At 35.5% G+C, this 17,152-nt stretch overlaps 1 protein-coding gene and 1 long non-coding RNA gene across 2 annotated transcripts in view; one reads left to right on the forward strand and one right to left on the reverse strand.

Moving 5' to 3' along the window:
• LOC117074829 overlaps positions 1 to 17,152 on the reverse strand; it is an 18,105-nt gene continuing 953 nt past the window's right edge. The window contains exons 2-3 of the long non-coding RNA XR_004433728.1: positions 2,733 to 2,832; positions 1 to 164 (exon numbers count right to left, since the gene is read on the reverse strand). This is a non-coding gene — a long non-coding RNA (uncharacterized LOC117074829). The remainder of the gene's footprint in view (positions 165 to 2,732; positions 2,833 to 17,152) is intronic.
• The window catches only part of FLG (filaggrin), a 20,943-nt gene continuing 11,566 nt past the window's right edge, over positions 7,776 to 17,152 (forward strand). The window contains 1 exon segment of the mRNA XM_033196711.1: positions 7,776 to 7,820. The gene's annotated coding sequence lies outside the window, so the exon portion shown is untranslated.

Here is a 17,152-nt window from a genome sequence, read left to right on the forward strand (position 1 = left end):
TCAAGTATTGCCATAGAAGAGCAGCTAAGTCATCCCGAGCAAAGCTAAAGGCAAAAAACCTAGGCTCCAGACTAATACACTGGCTTGATAATCCACACTGTAAGATGTCACCAAAAGTTGTCTGATCCAACTGTGGGGACTTGGCTCCAAGTTGTCTGGATATCCTAAAATAACATAAATCACTCAAAACAAATGCTCTAAGAAATGGAGGAAGCCATACTTTAAGGAATGCTGATAAAATGAGTGGAAATGGTGGTGGTGTGCATCCACCTCTACCTCAACAAGGTCACCACTGATGTGAGAATCCATTAGGTTAACAAAAAAGAGCATCATTAGTCTCAAAAATTAACATTTGAGGGACTTTGGAGCCTTAGGTCTCAGTGATTCTTCTGGAAATACGGTAGTTTAGGGTCTTGAATAATTTTTTTACTTTTGTTATGAGCAAAAATTGTAAATAACATGTAAATACAACTCCAGAGTGGTTCTGATGTTCACCTTCTAAACTCATCTAGGTCTCAAACTACTTGATTATGCAACCCTTCTGCTCCTACAGTTAAACCACATATACTATTCTGGGCCCTCCCCTAACTACACCTGGGTAAGAGGAGTGTGGTGTAGTCTGGTGTTGTGCTTTACCAATAGTCATGGAGATTATCAATCAAACATCTGCCTAATCTACAGGGTGTAGGTGGTGAATTATGAAGAATGAGTAACCAGGAGACTTACAATGAGAGAATAAAGTCCAAGTTGATAAAAAGTTAGTGCTGGTAGACAGAGGGGTCTTGAGGTACTTGGTGAGGGTCCCCATCATCCATAAGTACTGATCTTCAGCAGGAGGAATTTAAGAATAGAAGTTACCTAAAGCTCACGAATTAGCATCAGTTCAACTATGCTGCTAATCTGATTTTGATCTTTCTCGGTTATGATAAAAGTCTCTGCCTGGTCATGATAGAAACCTTCTTTGTTCTTTAGTCTTCCTTACTTCCAAGTTTAAAGTCCTGGCCTAAAATATGAGCCTTAAGGTCCTGCTACCTAGTGACATGACATTGTTGATACCAACTCCCCATTATGCACTGCCCACTGAAATCTCCTATTCCTGCCTTCTCCATTATTGAGTTCAGTCCACCTGTCAGGCCCACTTCATTGGGTTGCCCTCCCTAACCTGCCCAACATCAGCTGCTTGCCGGGATGCTAATCTATTACCTCTTGTTCTTCACCTTCTCTCATCTTCTGCCTCCAATGCATCACCAAGATTTGCTTCTAAAACTTATCTTCTCTTCAATCCCACTGCCAATGCCTTAGTTTGAGACTTTACTATCTCTTTCTTCTTTTATATAAATTGCCTGTATCCAGCTTAATCCACCATCCATACTTCTAGTAGTTACATTTACTGAATGAAAATCTGCTCCTGGCAATTTTCCACTTAAAAACCCTTCCGTTGCCATCCAATATAAATAATATCTACATCACTTAGAAGCTTCCAAGCCTTCCAAGGCCTTTCCATATGATCTTTCAGGCCTGCCTCTCCCTGTTCTTTCCCATACAATCCAATAAATGCATTGTTTAAAGTTCAGCTCAAATAATACCTCCCCTTGACCTCTCTAAAAGAAAATAACTCGCTTCCTCAAGAAAAGCTATTTACTAATACCTAAGGTATTCCGAAAGGTATTTACAAATGCCTTTATTATAACACATATCATATTGTTTATATGTATGCTTTCTTTATTAGATTATAAACTCTTGGATGACAAGGAGCATGCCTTCTTCACTTACAGTTCTGTGACAAGCATGGTGACTGGCAAGTAGTCACTGGCAAGAAATGTTTCTTGAATGAATAAATGATCCCTAAATACTGTGACCTATCTCTTAGTCTGAATTTCCCTCAGTTACCTGCAGAAATTTTCCTTCTGTAATATTCTTGTCTATCTCTCTGTCTGTCTGTCTGTCTATCTATTCTATATATCTCTAATATCCCTATATACAAAGGAAACAGGTGAGAAGGGAGAGTAGAAACTTATTCCAAGTTCCGGTCCCTCCTGATCTACATTCTCCTGTAATTATTGGCCTATGTTAGACCATGTCTGAACAGAAAATCCTGGTGAAGCCCTTGGCATGAATAGCTATCATGTCTCTGTTCTGGCTTGCTCCTGGATTTTTTTTTCCAGTTTCATGATGCTGCATCACTCTGTCACCAGTCCTCACTGTTCGTTTCTATGGAACATGAAATGGTGAATGGTCTATCCTTCACTGCTGATACTAGTCATTGCTGAAATAGCCACCCTAAAGATCTCACCATCTCTCTGTTTATAACCATTTAAGAGTCAAGTCATGAAGGTTTTCTCCCTTAACTATATGGGATGATAAGTTGTTTTATTTATTATTTTTTGTTATTACTTTTGTCCTTAATTGTTAGAGAATACTTTCATACCACACAGTTACTACAGAAATGCCCCTCCCTTCACACCTTAGAATGCCTCTGGCCATCTCTGTAGTTGTACTTGAGAGGTTTAATAAAGCACTATAAGTTTGGGGAAAATTAGCTTTGATATAAGCACTTCCTGGAGAATATTTCTTCACTATACAAAAAACTCATATTTGATCGTTGTTTTCTCTATATCTGTCTATCTCTCTCACATACATTCTGAGTGTGTGTGTGTGTGACCAGTGACTTCTGCATCTGTAGTAGCTGGAATAACATGTGTCACATACACCTCCCCACCACACACACATACCTCTGTCACAGGCTTCCTTCAATTCTATTCTCAATATCCAACCTTGCCGGTCATCCTGATTTCCTCTTCTACAAATCTCAAAGAAACTGTTAATGAGTACCTGAGAATGAAAATGTTGGGCATATAAAAAAACAGAAAGACAATCCACATTGGCATAAAATGGCTTGCTTGTATCTGGAAAAGCCTTATTATCGCTCACACTCATTCCTTCTACATCCTTTATCTCCTTCTCTCTGTCTTTCTGTCTCTCTCTCATTCTGTCTCTAACACACACACACACACACACCACACACACACACACATACAGAGAGAGACAGAGAGAAAGAGAGGGAGAGACAGAAAGAGAGAGAGAGGCCGGGCGCGGTGGCTCAAGCCTGTAATCCTAGCACTTTGGGAGGCCGAGACGGGCGGATCACGAGGTCAGGAGATCGAGACCATCCTGACTAACACGGTGAAACCCCGTCTCTACTAAAAACTACAAAAAACTAGCCGGGCGAGGTGGCGGCGCCTGTAGTCCCAGCTACTCGGGAGGCTGAGGCAGGAAAATGGCGTGAACCGGGAGGCGGAGCTTGCAGTGAGCTGAGATCCGGCCACAGCACTCCAGCCTGGGTGACAGCGCGAGACTCCGTCTCAAAAAAAAAAAAAAAAAAAAAAGAAAGAGAGAGAGAGAGAGACTGGCTATAAAGAAAGCAGCGTCTGAGGGCATCAATGGTAATTTGAACATTTTGTTTGCTTGGGATCAAGATTCCTTTCCATCACCATTGTCCTGGTAAAAACAAGCTGCAAGTGGAAATGTTTTAGCCAGATACTGCTCCACCACTGTATGGCTAATGAAGCAGGAATATCAGCTTCAAGTATGCCACGGAATTCAAGAGAATATTCAACCTGGAAAAATTCTAAGCCCAAACAGCACCTCCCAAAAGATGACTACAGCTCCTGTAGGAAATCATTTAACCACAAATTCCAACTCCCCTTCACTCCTACAGCCTAAGTCACACATCTCAAAGGGCTGATCCTTGAATTGTGACAATCTGACCCACATCAGCAGCCCAGAGGCCAGATGGCAACACAATGCCTTTCCAGCCTACTGGGTAGGAAAAGGGAGGGACAACCAATTGAATGATTATAATTGAAATCCTGTAATTTATTATTTGTCAATAACTCCTGCCATGGGGGAGTTCTCTTCACTCCTTAGCAAATGCTGGCAGCCACAATATGTAACTACAGACACCTAAAACACCTCTGAAAGCATTTATGTGGCAACAATGATACGGATAATAAGATCTCTCTAGAGATACAGAAGACATGCCACATCACAGAGTTCACTATTCAACAACCAAGAATTTTAAAGACTTAGGGGGGAAAATTCCTGTGCGATTCTGAGGGTAAAAAGCTAGCATGCAAGTGGGATCAGGCAGACTGGCAGAAAGTGGGGCATGAAAACCCAAGAACTATCCTCCTGTTTGCAGCATAATGTGTAGTTCAAAATTCTGTTACCCCTGCAGTTATTAAACTGCCCAGATCAAATAACTATCTGAACTGAGCTGAACTGAGTCAAGCAAAGAAATTTACTTCAATCATAGAATAGTAGCTCTCAGGTTGAAAGGGGCATCTATCAGACATCTATCCAATGTTCCTCTACCTAACTCCCACCCCAATTATCCCTTTCTCATATTCATCTCCCTGTAATTGATGCACACTGGTGCAACCTGATGCAACATAAAGAGATTTTGGAGTGAAAAGCCCTGAGTTGGAGCCTGGGCCTTGACTTTTTAATTTACCAGCCGTGCAACATTGGATCTTCTAGTCTTCAGCTACAATGTGAGCAGATTAAACCAGTTGATGCCAAGATTCCATCCACTTCAAAATTCTCTAGGCAATAATAGGGAACTCACTATCTCCAAAAATAATTATTTGCATGTTTGAACAATTCTATTAAAAAGTCCTTACTTTATATAAAGCCAAAACATGGTTTCTTATAGTTTCTAAATATTTATCTGAGTTCTACCTGCCTTGAGATTCTATAGTCCAAGTATAATCCCTCTTCTGTACAACAGCCACTCATATAGTCAAAGGCGGATATTGCATCTTCCAGCCATCCATCCATCCATCCCACTGAGTTGTTTGCCACTCATCTAGACAATCATTCTATCTACTTTACTCAGAACACATAGCAATTTGTCCATATCCTTATTGAAAAATGGTCCTCAGAACTGAACAAAGAGCTACAGAAATAGTCTGATAAATGCTGAGCGAAGTGCATCACCACCTATTTTGTTCCAGCTAATGTGTTTCTTTTAATGCAGTCTAATATCGCATTACCTTTTTGGCTATGGCATCACTCTGCCACTGCCACAATACTGCTTCTTTTACTCATGTCTTCTACCCTATCCTTGTAAAGTGTAATTTGGAACTGGAGTCAGAATTTTACTTTTTCAATAATATTCATTTATCAGATTTCAGCCATTGGTGCAACACGGTAAAATATTCTTGAAACCTCAGTCTATCCTAAAAATATTTGCCATCTATCCAAATTTTCACCCAAGTTATTGATAAAATACAATGAGCATAACATGGTCAGGAAAAATGTCCTAGAGAAGACCACTAAACACTGCCCTCCATATTGACATAATTCTGCAAGATTTGGGGTCTTCTGGACATTAAAAGGTCATATCCAAGATTGTCTCATTCTTGACGCTCTCTCGACTCTACCTTCTTCACTCACTCATAGTCTGTGGTCTAGTCTTTCTGCTGTCCTGCAATGATTTCCACAGTTAAGTTTATCCAAGACGTGGGTACTATGAAAGAAATCACTGTTTAAAACATTAAAAATATAAATAAGGCTAACAAAAAAGGATAAAATTCACACCCAGAACAATATGCCATGGTGGAAATAATGTGGGAGTTGGAGTCTGAATAACCTCAGATTAAATCCTAGTTCTGTAACTTACTTGCTTGGTGACCTTGGGTGCCTTATCAGTATCAATTCCCTCATCTCTAAAATAGAGGAATAATAATGACCTCAAAGTGTTGTCCTGATGATTAAAATTAATACATGCAAAATCTTAGCACATTCCTAGCACATAATGAGTATACAATATAGATTACTATCATTATTACATCACGGTAGAGACAAAAATGCAACAACTACTGGCAAAAAAAAATTAAACCCAAGAAGAAAAAAGGAGAAAATGAATATCTGTGTTCTATAGGTGTTAACTGATACTCCACAAAAGAAAGAATCAATGGTCTAATAAAGTTAAGAATGAGGACATTAACAACAGTTTTAAAAACTCAGGCATATTTTTATCTCTTTGACTCTGAACAAGATAGGCACACCCTTGCATCTCTTATTTGATCATGTCCCAGGCATTGCTATAGGGCCCAAGGACACAAAGGATGACTCAGACCCAGTCAATGCTAGGGTGAGAAGAAACACAGGATTCAAGGCACCAGGGGGCAGGGGGCACATATATTAATAAGTAATTAATATACATATCACCAGTGCTATTGAGAGGTAAATACAGAGTATGTGAGGGAACGCTGATAAATCTGGAGATGTCAGGTAAGACTTTATGCAGGAGTTGGTAATTTTGAAGAATCTTAAAAGATAAAGAGAAGTTAAGGTTGAGGGTCTCTCAAGTTAAAGTAGTGGAGGATAGCATGCAAAGATTTTAAACAGTAGTGGACCAATAGGGATTCATCCAAGAAATATTGCTCACTCTAGAGTGACTTTTCCATGAGACACAGGTAATAAGAGGGACAACTGAAAAGAAAGATTCATGCCTATTGTAAAGGGGCATGTATGTCAAGTAAAGAAATTTGGAATTCTGCAGGCAGGAAGACACCAGCACAGCAAATGACATAAGATGGTAAGATGAATTAGCCAGCTTAACAGTAGAAAGAGAGGCTAGTTACGACACTTTTTTTTTTCTTTACCAATACCCAGTTGAAAGATGGTCAGGTCCAGAACTAAAATTATAGCACTGTAGGTGGAGAATAGGCCTACATAACAAAATATAAGTCTGAATAGAATTGATATGATGTGACATGGGCACGAGGGATTAAGGAAAAGGAGAAATGAAAATGACTGTGTCTAGCTTGAGACACCCAGTGTGTGGGGGCATCATTACCAATATATGAACTTCTGGAGGACAGTATATTTTGGTAGGAGGCAAAATGTAAGTTTAGTTTTCAACACTGGATTGAGATAACCATGGGACATCCATATGGAGATGCAATCTGCTCAACATAACAGTGTGTATATCATAAGACAGACCATGGATAGGAGTTCCCTGTATATTTGTGGCAATAAATGAGAAAATTCATTGTTTAAGTAGGAAGAGTATGTAGAACATGTTTCTGATGCCACGATGTAATAACCTTGAAAACAAAGTAAAATTACACTAATGAGTCTTGCCTAATAAACTCATGCTCCTAGTGATCACCACTTCTAACTCTATTGTTCATATTCTTGTTCTGCTTTGAAAAATTAAAATTAAATTTGCCTATCCTCTACTGAACATAATTTCTAGAAGATAGCATTCATCTCATGGCAAGTTCCTTCAGTACCCAAAGATGGAATTCATAGATTAAAAAAGAACATATATGTAGATGCTTGTGATGTTTTCCTATCACAAATTGAATTTCAAGTTCTTACAAATGTATTAATATGTCCTACTCTTCTAGAGACAAGGATCAGGAAATTTATTTATCAATAGATATTTGTCAAGCACCTGCCAAGCCAAAGTGGGGTTACAAAAAAGTAGGTGTGGGCCCTGCATACAAAAAACCTGTTTTGGCCAAAGGGACCCTTCCATAAAATTTCCAATATGTAAACCTAAATGTGGAACTTGCTAAAACAAGTACAGATGAGTACGTGAGGAAGCTGGGAAGTAAACACATGTTGCTGGAGAAATAGAGGTGGAGATATGGGTGGATCTAGATTTGGTTAGGAATGAATCAGACCTTCCCACAGAGGGTGGCTCCTCCCTGCATGCAGCCTGCTATAAAAGGGCCATTATCTCAGCCTTCAATACCCAGCAGGTTCCTTCAGGCTACATTCTATTTGGTCTTTTGGTGAACAAGGTAAGAAGGAATACATTTAATTTTGCCTACTTACTATTAACCAAGGCGGAAATCTGAATGTATGTGTACTGTAAGGCAAAAGGTTCTGGAAGTTTAGGGTTTTTCTCTTTCTTTTTAGTGGCACTGTCACTAAAAGCTTTATTTCTAGGTAGAAGGAAAACGAGGGCATAAATTTGCTTTCCGTGGAGCTACTCAATACTCTATATTGTTAGATTGTCCATTTATTCATTTATTTAACAAATATGTATTAACTACCTTCTATTTGGTCTTGGCTCTGACTATGCAGCAGTGAGCTACATAAACTTCCTAGCAGCTTACCTTTAGTAGGGGGAAACATTCAGTAAACAATAAATGAATAAGATAATTTCAAATAGTGATAAGAACAATGAAGAAAATAAGAGTGATGTAGTAGAGCAGGGGTGTCCCATCTTTTGGCTTCCCTGGGTCACACTGGAAGAAGAATTGTCTTGGGCCACACATAAAACACACTAACACTAATAATAGCTGATGAGCTTTAAAAAAAAACTCATAATGTTTTAAGAAGGTTTACAAATTTGTGTTGGGCCACATTCAAAGCTGTCCTGGGCCACAGATTGGACAAGCTTGTAGTAAAGTGATGGGTGGGAGGAGGAGAGTGCTTTAAATTAGATGGCCAGGGGAAGACTCTCCAGGGAGTTATCTTTGAGTTGAGATCTTAAACACAAAAGAAACTAGCCAAGGCAAAGGACAAGATTCTAGGCAAGAGTAAACTTGTTCCAAGGAGCAAAAAGAAGCTAGTGTGCCTTAGAGCATACATAATTAAAAAGAGGACCAGTGGTATATGGTGATGTCAGAGAGCTAGATAGGGGTAGGCCATGTAAAGAGGGGCACAGTAGAATTAAAACAGTACATATTAGATTTTAACATGTGCTTAAAGGGGTATTAAGCAGGAGGAGTAAGATAATCTATGTTTTTAAAAGACCACTCTGGGCTGCTATGTGGAAAACAAGATTATAGGAAGGCAAGAGCAGGAACAGGGAGAGACTGCTGTCTTTTATGTGAAAGATGATGGAAATAACAGAAATAACGAGAAATAACTGTTTGCTCATAGCAAAATCTAGAAGTTATCCACGATTCCTGTTTTCTCATCACACTGATTCATCACCACATCCAGTCAACTCTGCCTACAAACATGCCAAATCTATCCATTTATCCCCCCTCTGCCATTATCAACCTAGTTCAGGCTACCTTTATCTCCCAACACTGCCTATTATGTTATCTGAAAATACAACAATTTATTTATCCATTTTTCTATGGATAGATATTTGGGTCTCTTCCATTTTAAAGGGTATTATAAATAATAGGGCTATGCACTTTTGTGTGTATGCACTTTTGTGTATATTACTTTTGGTTACACATATGTACATATTTCAGTTGGGAATATTCCTAAGAGTAGATCACTAGGACTTAGATACTGTCAAACAATTTTCCAAAGTGTTTCTGTCAGCTTATGCTGCCTTTAGCAGTATATAAAAAAAAATCTCAATTCTCCACATTCTCACCAATATTTGGTATTGTCAAGGATTTTTTTCTGTCTGATCTTTTTAGTCACTTTGGTGGGTGTATTGTGGTCTCACACATTATTTCAATTTGCATTTCCTTGGTGCATAACAAGGTTGAGAACTTTTGATATGTTTATTGTCCATTTGGATATCCTTTTCTGTAAAGTTCCTAAGGTAGAGATTCATTTTTCCATTGGCTTAACTGTAATTTTTTCTATTGATTTATAGGAGCTATTTTTATATTCAGGACAGATTCCTTTATTGGTTAAATGTGTTTTGTGTATCCTCCCACTGTGTGGCTTGTCCTTCTCTCTTTTAATGGTATCTTTAAAAGAATAAACATTCCTACTTTCAATGCAGTACAATTTATCAGTCTTTTTCTTAGTAATTAGTACTTTTTGAATTTTATTTGAGTATTTCCCCACCCCAAGGTCCTGAAAATATTCTCCAATGTTATCTTCCCTTATCTCTTACATGTAAAATCTACCCGCAAACTAATTTTTTTCCCATTTGAAAATTCAATTAACACAGCACCATTTATTCAAAAGACTATTCTTTCTCTACTGACCTACACTACCATCTTTGCCATTAACCAAATGTCCAGAGTGATATAAGACTGACTTTGTGCTATTATCTTTTATCATTCCATTTGTTTAGCCTTGCACCATGCCATATTGTCTTCCTTTATAACACATCTTGCTATCTGGTATGTCTTCCAACTTAGTCTTCTTCAAGATGGTCTTACCTAATCTTGGCCCTCTACATTTTCATATAAATTTTAGAAATCACCTTATTAATCTTTATTTTTAAAAAAACTTCAGATATTCAGAATGGGATTTCATTGCATCTATAAATGAATTTGAGGAGATTTGATATCTTAATGCTATTGAGACTTTCAATTCATAAACAAGCTATATAGTCTTCCATTTATTAAAATCTTTAGTTTATCTCAACATTTATAATTTTCTGAGTTTAGCTCTTTCATGTTTTCATTAGATTTATTCCTAAAAATTTCCTGACTTTTTATGCTTTTATGAATAGTATCCTTTCTTATTTCATTTTCTCAGCATTTATAATCTCAACATTTATAATATTCTGAGTACAGTCATTTCATACCTTTAATTAGATTTATTCCTAAAATTTTCCTGATTTTTTATGCTTTTGTAAACAGCATCCTTTCTTATTTCATTTTCTAAGTGTTCATTGCAGTTATATAGAAATATAATTGATTTTTATATACTTATAACCAGAAGCATGTTTAGTTTATTTATTCTAATAGTTTAGTTATACATTCTTTTGGATTTTCCACACACAAAAGTTATTCTGTGAGTAATAACAGCTTTATTACTTCTTTTCCAATTACTCTGCTTTTAATTCCTTTTCCTAATGTATTGCTCTAGTTAGGACTTTTAGTACAATGTCAAAGAGGATGGTACTATACATAGTATATATCAATAGGATGATACAGGCATACTAGTCTCATTCCCAAACTTGGAGATGAAAGCTTTCATTTCACCATTAAATATAATTTTTGCTATGACATTTTTCAAAGACAATCAATCTTTTATTTATTAATCAGAATTAATGTTGGATTCTATCAATTTTTCATCTATTGAGAGGTTCATATAATTTTCCCCATTATTCTATTTTAGTACTTAATTGGTTGGTTTGCAAATGTTAATCCAAATATGAATTTTGGAATAAAATGTAGTTAGGAATAACGTATATTCTTTTTATATACCACTGAATTCAGTCTACTATTATTTTCTTTCAGAGTTTTGCATCTATATGAAAGGAATTGTCCTGAAAATTTTGATTCTTATATCGTTGTCAGGTTATGGTACTGAGGCCAGTTTAGATTAATAAAACGGGTGTTCCCTCTTTTTCATTTCACTGAAATAATCTATGTGATGTTACAGTTATTTCTTTCTTTCACCTCGGATAGAATTCAGTAAAGCCATCTGACCTGCGGTTCTTCCCCTACTGAAAATGAATGCATTTAAGATTCAATTTCTTTAATAAACATAGGACTATTTAGGTTTTCTATTTATTGTTGGTTCAGTTTTGTTAACAAGTGTTTTTCTAGAAACACTTCTTCTATGTCATCTAAATTTTCAAATTAACTGGTATAATGTTTTATATAATATGCTCTTGTCATCTATCTAATGTCCAAAACCTCGAGAGCAATGTCCCCTTTTACTTTCCTGACACTGGTACTTATGCCTGTACTCTTTTTTTCTTTATTAATCTTGCTGGGGTTATCAGTTTTATTAGATTTTTCAAAGGCTGAATCTTGGCACTGTTGATTCTCTAAATTTTCTTTCTATTTTATTAATTTTAGTTATCTTTATTATTTCCTTCATTATACTTTCTTTGGGCTTAATTTGTTCTTTTTAAAACTTCTTGAGATACATGCTTAGGTAATTAATTTTTCAGTCTTTTATATATATATATACACACACAACTGTATGCTGCTTATAAGATTCACACATAAAAAATGATAACAGTGATTGAAAATGAAAGGATGGAGAGATATCATTTATATATGTGTGTGTATATATATGAGTGTATATGTGTATATATGTGTGTGTGTATATATATATAGGCTATAAATATCTATTAGGCATAGAATTAATGTATTCCACAAGTTATGCTATTTCATATTTTTCTCATTTTCATTTAGTTCAAAATATTTTCTAATTTTGCATTGTAATTTATTCAATGACCCATTGATTATTTAGAAGTTATTGCTTAATTTTCAAACACTTTAAGATTTTTCCAGTTATCTTCCTATTATTTAACTCTTGTTTCATTCCACTGTGTTAGAGAACAAACTATGTGATTTCAACCCTTTAAAATTTATTGAAACTTGCTTTACGGCCCAGTATATGGTCAATTTCAAAAGAATGGGTATTCTGCAGTTGTTAGGTATAGTGTTTAATGTATGTTGATGTTTTATTAATATTTTGTAGAAATATTCTATATTCTTACATATTTTTTACTTGTTCTATCAGTTGCTGAGAGAGGTGTATTTAAAAAGCCCACTATGATTGTAGACTGCCTATTTCTCCTTATACTTGTCAATTTTTATTTACATATTTTGAGGCTTCCTGGAGAATTATCTTTTACTATTATAAAATTTCCTTCTAGCAATATTTTTTGCCTAAATTCTACTTGACAGATATTATTATAATAACAACAGCTTTCTTTTAGAGTTTGAATGGTATCTCTTTCTTCCATCCTTTCAATTACAATCACTTTAATCACATTTTATGTGTGTCTCTTATAAGCAGCAGCATACAGTTTTTTTTTAATCCACTCTGACAGTCTTGTCTCTTAAGTAACATATTTACTCTATTTATATTCAGTGTTATTATGGAACTATTTGGTTTACATCTCTACCATATTACTACTTGGTTTCTACTGTCTCACTTGTTTTATATTTCTTTTTCTATTCTTGAATTTTTTGGATTAAGTAAATATCTACCAGTTAATTATCTTTACACAAAAGCTTATTAATTATACACTCTTATTATCTGCATGCTTGCCCTAAAAATTATAACATGCATCCTTGATTTGTTAGAGTGTATTATTAAGAAAAACATACTTTAACCCCTACCCAAATAATACAAGTATCCTACAATACTTAACTCCATTTTCTCACTGCCTTATCTGGGATTGTTATGTATTTAATTTTATTTATCTTAAATCCTGAAAGCTTACTATTATTATTTTATGCAATCAATATCTAGCTATATTTTTCCACACATATGCTCTTTCCATTGTTCTTATTCTTTCTTGCTCCTCTGTGCTTCCAACTAGAATTATCCTTTAATATTTCCTTTACAGCAGTTCTCTGGTGATTAGCTCTGCTGTTCTTTGCTTGAAAATATCTTTATATGTTTCCTTTTTGGCGGACATTTTCACTGTTAACATATAACTTATTTTTCTTCAGAAAGATGAATATAACATTTCATTGTCTTTTAGCTCCCATTGTTTCTTTTGAAAAGATAGATATCAATCTTATTGTTGCTCCTTTGAAGGTAATACAATTCCTCATTGCCTCAAATGTTCAGCAGTTTTATTATTATATGTCTTGCTTTGGTTTTCTTTTATATCTCCTGCTTGGAGTTTGTAATATCCTTTTGAACCTGTGCCTTGATATTTTTCATCAGTTTTAGAAAATTTTGTCTCTTAATTCCCAAAACACTGTATTTCCCTCTAAATCCAAATGTAAGCCCCAATAAATTGTCACAATCTTGACAGCTGTGTGATACCTTCAAACACATACACCACACACACACACACACACACACACACATTTTCTAGTTGTATTCAGAGTTAGTCTGAAACAAACTAATAAACAATTGCACAAAGCAATCTTTAAAAATCAAACCATATTAGATCACTCTCTTACCAAAAAATATCTAGTCTCATCACACCTAAAATAAAATGCACAAATGTCACCTTATTTAGAAGAGCATCATTATCTGACCCCTGTCTGTATCTCTGACTTTATGTTGTATTACTCCTGATTTGTCCGCAATTTTCTGAGTTGGTCTTTTTCTATATCTCTAACATGCCAAGTTGATTTTCATCTTGGAATCTTTGCACTGTTCCCTTTGCTAAAATTCTCCAATTAATTAACAAGGCTACTTCCTTCTTATTTTTCCATTTTAAGCTCAAATGTCCCCTCTACCACAAAACCTCCTTTCCTTAAAGTACCCCCAAATATTCTGTATAATATCACTCTTATTTTAACTATGTACATATCACTTATCAATATCTAATTGTTGAATTCATTTATTGTTTATTGTCTTCACAAAAGTAGGCGGGCATCTCAACTATCTTGTAACCTACTATATCTCCAAAGCATGAAACAGTGCCTAACTCTTTAGTAGCTGTTTAGTATTTGCTAAATAAATGAAGGAATGAATGAATGAATGTAAGCTCAGAGAAAAGGTTATGCCTAGAGGTATCAATTTTGAAGTCATCAGATAGATGGTATCTGAAATCATGGGATCCAATGAGATTGCCTCAGAAAGGTGTGTGTTTTTTTTTTTTTTTTTAAAAGAAGGTCTAAGACACAGCCACAGATATTTCCAACCTTTTGAGATTGAGCAGAAGAGAGGTTAGTATAGAATACTGAGAGAGAGCAGCATTCAATGGGTAAGAGGAATTATCAGAAGAATATGGTGTCATGAGATCCAAGAAACAAAAAGACTCCACTAAGAAAGGAATGGTTAATTCTATTTCACCTACCAAGATATGAAATAAGATGCTAATGATGAGGTGATGATGGAGAAAGTCCACTGTATTCAACAACTTGGAGATCACAGATGATTTGATACGAAGAATTTTCAGTAGAGCTTTGGTGATAGAAAATTGAGAGAAGCAGGTTAAAAAGAAAGTGGGTGGTAAACGTTTTAAGAGAGAAAGCAGAGAAAACTTCTCCAAGACTCCTGTGAAATGAAGCAGTTAATTAGGCTAGTAAGATGTTCGGAGAAATGTTGGGGGAGGGGGTAACAATGGTGCAAGGGAAAGGTTTTAAGATGGAAGATACTCCAGTATATTTCTGTGGTGATAAAAATAAACTACTAGAGAAGGCAACAGAGTGAAGGTAGGGAAAAGTGACTAATTTTATGGATATTTTAAAAGCAGAATCAATAAAACATGTTGATGGAATAGATATTGGATGTAAGAAAAGGAGAATCAGAACTAATTTTCAGGTTTGTGACTTGGGCCATCAGGAAGACAGGAATCACTGATGAGGATAAAAGGTGTGGGACATTTGTTAGGGTAAAGCAGTTGAAAATCAAGACTTCTGTTTTGAACATAAAAAATTTAAGATCTCTACAAGACTCAAGTAAGAATATCAGATAGGCATTTAGACATACACATCTCAAGTTTAGGGGACAGTCGGTGACTGGCGGCATAAACTTGTGAGCTGTCAACTTATTTAAAAAGTTATATAGAACTAGATGAGATGACCCAAGGGAGTATAATAGAGAAAAGAAGCTAAGGAGTGAATCATTGGGCATACAACATTAGGAGCTGAATGAGGAGGCTAAGAAAAAAGTGGCCACTGATGTTGGAGGAGAAACTTGAGAGTGCGGGGTCTCTAAAGAAGGATGCAGCCAGTTGCATCAAATGCTGCTGATATGTCAAGTAATATGTAAAATAAACATGGATACATGGATTTGGAAATATGAACGATATTTTTACTTAGTGAGAGTTTTCATACTTTTTTTAGAAAGAAAAATACTTTGAGTAAAGGAAAACAAGAATGAGGAAGTAAAGACAGAATGTACAGGCATATGTTTTGAGGAATTTTGCTATAAAAGGGAACAGATAAATCAGATGGTACCTAAAGGTAGATGTGAGATTGGGGGTGGGGTGGAGATGGGAAGTTAAGTATTAGATAGATATTTCAGCACGAATATATACTGAAGGGAATGATCCAGTAGACAAAGAAGAATTAATGATGCATATGAGAAAGTAGGCAACTGCAAAAGCAAAGTGTTTGGGTAGGCAAGAGAGAATGGGGCTCAGTGCCAAAGTAAAGGACAGGAGGAGCACAGACAGTTTATTCACCCTGAATTCAGTGAAGGCAAGGTACATGGATAGAAATGTAGCAGGTTTGGAGATCAGATATTAGGAGAATGAGGAAACTCTTTTCCAATGGCTTCCAAGTTCTCAGGAATCAAAATCAAGGACATCAGAGACAAAGGAAAGGAAGAAGTTGTTGAAGCTTTGGCCAGTGGGTATAAGAAAGAGTGGGACAAGTGGATGTATCCAAGGAGCAATCAGGGAGATTAACCATAATGTCTAACCAAGGTAAAAAAGGAAGTGAGTACATAAAGCAGTAAATAGAGAGGTTAAAGAATTATTGACATCAGGGTAGAAGAGGAGGTCAAAGAGTGAGATCCTTGAGACAGAGATTTTGCATATGTTGCAAGTAAAGATAAGTTCAGGGAATAGAATATCATCATAAATAAGACTGGCTGAAAATAATCATAAATTTTAAAAGGGTTTTATAAGAAGCATATAGCTGTCATTTTTTAAATTCAGTCTTTACAATCTATATTTTAACTGGCAAGATCTGGTCTATTTTACATATGTTATAATTAATAATAATAAAATTACTTATAATTCTACTAATTTATTTTACACTTTCTGTTTACCCTTCTTTTCCTGTGCTTCTTATTTTCTTCTTTCCTGGCTTCTGTTGAATTATTAAAGTTTCTTAATTCCTCTTTTCATCTCTAATGGTTTAGAAATTATGAATTCTGTTCTTTTATTAAATACCCATAAACTTACCAAAATACATATATGACTTAACCACAGCAAAATTCATTAATATCTAATTCCTCTTACCAAACAACCCAAGGTCCAAAAATGTTTTAGTTCTGACTGCTACAGTAATCTCCTTCACATTGTTTTCTACAGTATTTTAGTTTCACCTGGTTTTGTAAGTCCTAATAAAGTTATAATTCTTTATAATACATACTTAGATTTATTGACATGCTTACTAATTTCTTCACCAATGAGATAAAGTGAACATTCCTTAAATGGCAAAATGAAACCCAGTCAGAAAAACCTTTCTCTTTAAATATTGAAGAGCTATTAAATCCATCCTATACAATTAAATATTATAAACTTCATGAAATGTTAAAAAAAATGAAAATTTGAATGAATGTTCATTGAGTATCTTGTCATATGGCTAACTGGCTTTCAGAGAATTGTATCTTAGCAAATTAATCATTTATTAAGATAGCTTTTAGGGAAGTA

The sequence above is a fragment of the Trachypithecus francoisi genome, unplaced genomic scaffold (assembly GCF_009764315.1).
Source record: "Trachypithecus francoisi isolate TF-2019V2 unplaced genomic scaffold, Tfra_2.0 Lachesis_group5, whole genome shotgun sequence".
Lineage (NCBI taxonomy): Eukaryota > Metazoa > Chordata > Mammalia > Primates > Cercopithecidae > Trachypithecus > Trachypithecus francoisi.